The 7,879-nt window shown below is 42.7% G+C and overlaps 1 long non-coding RNA gene across 1 annotated transcript; it reads left to right on the top strand.

The window, feature by feature from the left end:
* The first annotated feature begins 789 nt into the window (after positions 1-789).
* On the top strand, positions 790-6,462 carry LOC141498181 (uncharacterized). The gene is made up of 3 exons (XR_012471577.1): positions 790-909; positions 4,664-4,826; positions 6,150-6,462. It is a non-coding gene; the product is annotated as an uncharacterized LOC141498181 (long non-coding RNA).
* Positions 6,463-7,879: the final 1,417 nt, after the last annotated feature.

The following is a 7,879-nucleotide window of genomic DNA, read 5'->3' as shown; positions in this document are numbered from 1 at the left end:
TTTAGTGCCTTTTCAATCTTCCAAAAATTACTTTAATGAGCTGGAAAAAAAGTAAATTCAAATGGAGAAATAAAAAGTCAAGAATATTTCAAACTAGCTTCAGTTCACTTCTGCCTATTCTCTAATAGGGGAAATCACCGTCCACCAGAACAAACTATATCTATTTTCCTCTGAAAAGGTGAAAGACTATGGGCTGTTTGCACTTGATTTTAATCCCAGCTACAAACCTAGCTGCAGCTAGATGGCAACAGTAGGTAGAGTGCTACCTAGAATTAGGAGGATCTGACACTTTAGTAGCCTTATGACCTTGGACAAGTCACTTAACCCTGAAGGCCTCACATCCAGGGCCATCTCCAGTCATCCTGATCCCTATTTGGCCACTGGACTCAGATGGTTCTGGAAAAGAAAGTGAAGTCCTCCCCCCACCCCATGCTTGTCATGGCATCATCTCTCTGTTATAATGGTTTTTCTTCAAGAATGAAGAACAAATAATAATCAGCTGCAAATTTACAAAAAAAAAATTCACAAAGATGTTTTAGCAGTTACAGCAACTGGTGCTGATTCTATTCCAGTTGAATAGAAGGGGGGGGGTCCATTGCTCATCCAAAAACTGACTGTAGTTTTCCAGGTTAAATGGCATAAAGAGATTATCCCCCAAGAATTCAAGGCTGCCTCCATCATCCATCTCCCTAAAGGTAAAGGGAATAGTTTATCCTGGGACAATCAATAGGATATTTCTTTTTTAGTTATTGCTGATAAGATTCTTCCAAAGTCCTTCTCAATAGGCTAATCCTTCACCTGGAAGATGGTCACCTCCCTGAGAGAATGACTCCAGAAAGGGTCAAGGAACAGTCCATATGGTGTTTGCTGCCTGATCACTCCAGGAAAAATGCCAGTAACAGAACAGAGGTCTGTATACAACATTTGTAGATCTGGCCAAGGTCTTTGATACTATCAGTAATGAGGGTTTGTGGAAAATTATGTCAAAATTTGCTTACCTAGAGAAGTATTGTCTGTCAGTCTCATGACCGCATACTTACCTGGGTTCTGAATAATGGACGATGCTTTGGAGATTTCCCATCACTAATGGAGTGAAACAAGGCTGTGTCCTTGCTCCTGTGCTTTTTAGCATGGTGTTTTCAACCATGTTAATAAACACCTTCACTAAGGATGAACATGGCCTCAAGATCAGCTACCTTACTGATGGCAAATTCTTCAACTTGAAAAGGCTACAAGTCAAAACCAAAGGATTTTCTCCTTCTCCTCCTCCTCCTCTTCCTCCTCTTTCTTTCCACTGATCTTCACTCAGTGATCTCCCAGGCCATCACCAACCCTCATCATCTCCCTTCAGTTCTCCTTGCATGCTACTGCAGGAAGTTGACAATTGTGTTGATGGGGGTGCATGATACAATGATGGCATTTAATCTGAACCGGTCCTTTAGCCTGAACCATCCTTTATGAACTCCTTCTTGGTTAACTGTATTTTACAATCCTAACAAGTTATTCAAAGATTTCTTTTCTCAGTCTCCCAATTTTACCACTCACTGCCCCTTCAGTGATTAGCACTTTCCCTATGATGACCCTAAGAAAATAGAAGCCATTCACCTGGAGCTTCCTCTTGAATCTCTACACTGCAAAGCCAAACTCCTTGATCCTATGCCTCATTCCCTCTTATGAAGCTGGACCAAGGCCAATACACATCACAATCTCTGGAGATTGTGAGAAATGAATATTTCTTATATTTGAATTAGGACCAAAGTTTGTCCCTTTTTCTACTTCCTCTTCTAGAAGTCAACTAGTGAAGGAAAGCTTTTTTGAATATTGAAATATTTATTAAATACATTTTTAATCAGACAGTAAGAGACATTCCAAGTTTGTATGAATGGTGGTATTCCTGCTCAATGTGCTCTTCCAGCCACATCAAGGGAACTGCATATTGGAGCTTTTTACAATCCTGTCTAGATTCGACTTAGATTCCCTTCCAAAGAGCAAGTGTCCTTTAATTAAATAAAAGTCATCTTTCTTACCTTTTATACCATGGCTTGTTTATACCACTCACATCCCAACTAATCTGCTTTATAATAAATTCTCTATTACATATTACATATCTAATATCTACCATAACCAACTTCACTGAATTTCTTCTTTCATTTGCTTTCTTTCCTGTCCATTGTTCTGATGCCAGTTAGAAAGGGGGGTGGGCAGAGAGAGAGAGAGAGAGAGAGAGAGAGAGAGAGAGAGAGAGACCCCCTATACCATCGTCCAAATCTTCATAAACCTCTCCCCAGACTCTCTTTCCCCTGTCACCATGGACCCTTAGGGCTGGAATTTGATCCTCCTTGGGTGCCCAGACTAGAACAGGATGGGGTAAAGCTTGTCTCAGGCCACCGCAAACGGGCCTCCCTTGCAGGCAGGAGCCTCTTCTAGAGAACAACCTGCCCATCCTCTCCTCCCCACACCTAACACCATTCCCTTCTCTTCTTGGAAAGAATTTAACTCCAGAACCCAAAATGAGGTCAGATCCATGAGATCCACAACAAAACATACAGTTAGCCTTAAGGTGAGAAGGGAGGCAGAAGACCTTGGGAGTAGATCCGAAATAGGAGGGACTGATGATGGTGTCCAAACTAGAAAGAGAGCTTTCCTACCCCTAGGCTGGGGGTTGGGATCCCTTCCCTAAGGGAGTCACTGTCTCCCCAGCACTGTCAGAGGTGTCCACTGCTCATACCTATCCTACCTGTAATAACTTGTAAATACAATGTCTGATTTCTGTTTTAAAATGACACACTTTTATAAAATTTATGCAGTGGGGAACATGTAGAAAAACAACTAATTTAAAGGTCACAATCCAATGATTTGAAATGAGGAACATCCTTCTACCTTGGTGCCCTCACTACTGATGTCAGTACTTGGTTAGCACCATCGCCACCAGGTGACACTGTGGGACTGATTGACTTCACCAGTCCCCCAACAGTTATCCCCCATGCTCAGTTCTTAACCCATCATTAATGTCAGCCTTTGCTTCAGAGTGACACTTGACCTTGGGCCACCAGGGGGAGAGAGGAGGGCTAGTTCAGGAACTAATTTTTTCACCAACCTCCAAGGGGCTCCCAAACCCTGTCCTGCTTCACCTCACTCCTGAACCCCTCCCAGAAGGTGGAGTCAGAGCTTTTGTGTTGTTAGCCATCCCCTCCTCCTTCCACAGCCCACCTCTGTCTCTAGTTCCACTTTCTGAGCCCTAAGAGGACCTAAAAACAAGGACTTGGCAAATTTGCATGAAGGGCTGGGGGGATGGATAAGAGATATAAGAAAGACTTGAATGAGTCCAGTTCCATCTAAGGGGCCTCAGGGAGCAGAACCCTGGGGTGTCTGCCCGATGGCCTGGACTCCTCTCCTGCTCAGCCTCCTCACCCTCTGCCAAGGTACCAGCCTGAGGGGACTCAGGGTCCAGAGGGCAGTCTCTTCTCTCCATTCTAGGTGAAGAGAGGAGAGAGAGAGGGTCCCTTGGCCCCTGACTCAACAACTCTTCCTCTCTCTTTCTTTCTAGGTACTTGGGCCCAGCTTGTGCTGACTCAGCCAGCATCACAGTCAGTCGGTCACCATCTCCTGCACTCTAAGTGGTGGCAAAATTGATAGCTACTATGTGTACTGGCATGAACAGCACCATGGACAGTCCCCCAAGCTCATCATTTATCAGTGGAGTAACCATACCTTAGGGATTCCAGAGTGATTCTCTGGCTCCAAAGACACCTCAACCAACTCTGCCTCCTTGACCATCTCTGGTCTCCAGGTGGATGATGAGGCTGATTATTATTGTCAGGCCTACAATAATGGTCCCACAATGATACAGGCCTATGGGGAAGTGAGACAAAAAACCTCTTGAGCTCCATTCCAATACCCCCAGGGTCTGATCCCCAAGGGAGGGAAAGGAAATAGGAGACACAGGGCTAGCCCTGTATGTGGCCTACACATCAGGGAAGCAAGTGAAATGTTGTTCAGTGGGAAAACAATCCATTGTCTAAACAGAGAAGCTGAGTTTAAATCTTGCCTCTGATGGTTATCTACTATGTGACTTTAGTCAAGTCATTTAACCTCACCAGACCTTAGTTTCCTCTACTATAAAATGAGAAGTCTTTAAGGTCCCTTTCCACTCTCCATTTATGATCCAAGGACTTAAACTACAAGTATCATGAATCTTCCATTATTCCATCTCTCCTTTTAGCTTACTTCTCCTCTTCCTCCTCCTCCTCCTCCTCCTCCTCCTCTTCCTCCCTAGAGATCTCTATTCAGTGGTCTCCCAAGCCATCACCCACCCCTCATCATCCCCTTCAGTCCTCCTCCCATGTTGCTGAGCCACTGATGCAGAAAGTCACCAGTTGACCTGATGGGATCCACAGTAACGTGATGGCATCTAATCAGGATGGATCCTCACGACTGCTAGATCATCTTTTGTGAACTTTTCCTTAATTAAATCTATTTTGCAATCCTGACAAGTTATTCCAAGATTTTTTTCCTCAGTCTCCTGATTTGACCATCCCCTTCCCCTTCAATGCTTAGTACTTTCCTTATTATGTCTCCTAGAAAATAGAAGACATTCTCCTGGAGCTTCCTCTTGAATCTCTAACCTACATATCCAGCTTCTTGCCCTTATTTCCTCCTTTAGACTCTCTTGAGAAGATGGGCCAAGCTCAATGTGAATCACAAGATCTGGGGTTACTCTCTAAACCCCACTGAACCTGCAAGTGGTTCTGACATCAGGAAATCCAGTGAACAATGATGCTCCTTATTCATGTCAGAGCTTGGACAAGTCGGAGAATGCTACTGAGGTAAGGAGAGGACTAAGGTTGATGATGGATGAGATTCTAAGCCTTTCAAGGGATTCTCAGAAATTGAGGTCTTAGACTTGTGCCCCCCTGGGCCATATGATATTGGGCAGCTGCTTCAGGCCCAGTTCATCTCATGGGGGCAGATTCAGAGCCCTCTATCCTAGAATCCATCCTCTTCTCCCCTTGAGTCCTACTGGGCTGTACTCAGTCTCTGGATCCTGGTGGGGTTGAAACACAAAGGAGTAAATGGAATGAAGCTCTCTGGGGAAGGATGAAAGAGATAAGAACAACTTGGTAGAGTCCATAACCTGCTGAGGGATCCAGTGGCTCCACTAGAATGGTGACTTCTCTACCTGCCAGCCTGAAGGGTCCCAGAGACAGATCCTCAATACCTTTGGGGACTTTCACCCTCTTACCATTTGAGATGGACAGGGCAGGGAGAGAGGAAATATGGCTCCATACAATTGGATTTCCCTCTGTCCCTCTAGATTCTTGGGCCCAGTTCATTCTGACTCAGCCAACACCAGGTTCAGGTTCAATGAATCACAATCTCTGATGTTTGAAGTTCCGGCAACATTGGGAACAGCTTTGGAGACTGGAACTAGTAATACTAGGGCAGGGAGCCCAAGCTAATCATCTAGGACCATAATAGAGACATAGAATCTCTGACTCCAGAGATACCTCAACCAACTTTCCTGATCATCTCTGGTCTTCAGTTCAAGCATTAGGCTCATTTGTCCTCCCAATTCTATGACAACAGTTTGAAGCACCCAGTGTTCCAGGCCTATAGGGAAGGGGACAAACCTTCTCTGAGCTTCATTTACTCAGTTATTACCAGGGTCCAGATGATGTTCCTGGGGGGAGCAAGAGCAAAGTCAGGGCACAGCCTTGCCTGCATGAGCCCCAGAGACCATGATGTAAATGTTTACAATGGGGTCCTGAATGTGAGGATGGCTGTCTATCCACTCCCTGTCCTATGGTCCAAATCTGGAGCGTATGGAAGGTGCCATCTTTCCATTTCAGTTCTCAGTGATTGCCATAGAAACTTTTTCAATGGAAGGAATAAGAAGAGGAATTCTATCATTGGGAGTCAGTAAGATCTACTCCTCACTCATCCAAGGGTCATTTACCTGTCCAAAGTCATCATAATTCAGTGGTTGTGGGCAGGGAGGGGCTTCACTAATCTTCTAGAACAATCCTCTCATAAAAGAACTAAAGAAACATCAACATCCAGAGGAAAACCGTGCAATCTGAATGCAGACTAAAGCATATAATTTTCACTTTTTAAAGCTGGTTTTGTTTTTCCTTGTTTTTTCCCTTTAGTTCTGATTCTTCTTTCACCACTACTAAAATGGACATCTGTTAAAAATGATTGTACATATATAATCTATATGAGGTTACCTGCTATCATGGTGAGGGGAATGAAAAGAGGCAAGGAAGAAAATGTGGAACTCAAAAGCTTATGAAAAGATCAATGTTGGAGGCAGCTAGGTGGTGCAGTGGACAGAACACAGGCCCTGGAGTCAGGAAGACCTGAGTTCAAATCCAGCCTCAGACATTTAATAATGACCTAGCTGTGTGGCCTTGGGCAAGCCACTTAACCCCATTTGCCTTGCAAAGACCTAAAAAAAATTCAATGCTGAAAACTAACTTTGAATGTAATTGAAAAAATAAAATAACATTCAAAAAACCTGGACTCAGTAAGTTCAATGATTGACCCAGCCTCTCCCACTGTACACCAGCCCAAACAAAACAGGCTGTCTATTCTTGTCCCTCAGACCATTCTCACCTCTAACAAGTCTAGAACTAGAATAAAATATCAGAGGCCATCTAGAACAACTCTGATTTTAAAGATGAGGAAACTGAGGCCAACAAAGTTAAGGCAAATGTCCACAGTCATATGGACAATAAGTGTCCTTGCATTTTAGTAACCCACTCCCAACGTCCATTTAATCAGCACATTTCCTCTAGAATCCCTGATTGTTCCATGCAGTTGTCTGGTCCCTGGAAACATCATCTCCTGGCTAATCTAGAAGACATCTCCTTCTCAGGGAAGTGGGGCAGGTGGCTGTTCTTCAGGAGGTTTGCTTCTCTGCTTCTAAGCTCCTTGTATAGATCCTGAGGTGTTCCTGCTAAAATCTTTCACACAACAGATTTCTATACAAGTTAATACAACCTTTCAGATCTTACTTCTTCAGTGACTAGTTCATGTGGTGTAAACTAGCTCCAACCTTATGCTTCTTCACTTTAGAGCTAATTAGAATGAGAAATTCATGGCTCATTGGAAACTTCGGGGAATTTAAATTAGAATCATTTATATTTGACACATGTAATTACCTGATCTTGGTGCTTTCTCAAAATTCTCTTAAGTTAATTCCAATTTCTTCATTCAGAAGATCCAAAACTGATAAGGAGCTAATCCTATACATGGACATATAGGCAACAAGGCTATTTTTGACACCTGCTTTTCACTCCTAAGTTTAATGTTTATACAAATGAATTTCCTTAAAGAAAGCTAATTTAAATCTAACTGGAATAACAGACCTGAAATGGAATGTATAATTTTTTGAAATTTTAGGAGCATTGTTTTATATTTATATGTATGTGTGTGTATATGCATATACACAAATATAAATTTCCTGTGGGAATTGAGGATTTTCTCATATACATCATGAAAAAAGATTCAGTCTTCATAACCTCTAAACTGAGAATTGTCTAGTTGCTCCTTTCTTACTAACATTTAATATAACTAGATTCCTACTAGTCAAGTGTTTCTACAGAATCTTAACCCCTATGAAATGAGGGAAACGTGTTTGGAGAACATTTACTACTTTGCCCAGAAAGGTAAACAGGGATACTTAAAACCCCTGAAAGTGCCATTTTTTCTGGTGATTCTACCCAAGGATGGAATGTATAAGATTTTAAAAACCCTTTTTTCCAAATTCTCCAAACTTTTAACTTTCACACCTTCTGTTCACTCTATCAAGCATTCAAACTACAAATCTGTAGCTTAAACTTTCTTTCTCTCTATGTCTTCAGAGAACTTTGGTTAA

Source organism: Macrotis lagotis, chromosome X, assembly GCF_037893015.1.
Source record: "Macrotis lagotis isolate mMagLag1 chromosome X, bilby.v1.9.chrom.fasta, whole genome shotgun sequence".
Classification (NCBI taxonomy): Eukaryota; Metazoa; Chordata; class Mammalia; order Peramelemorphia; family Peramelidae; genus Macrotis; species Macrotis lagotis.
This window is presented reverse-complemented; position numbering and strand designations above follow the sequence as displayed.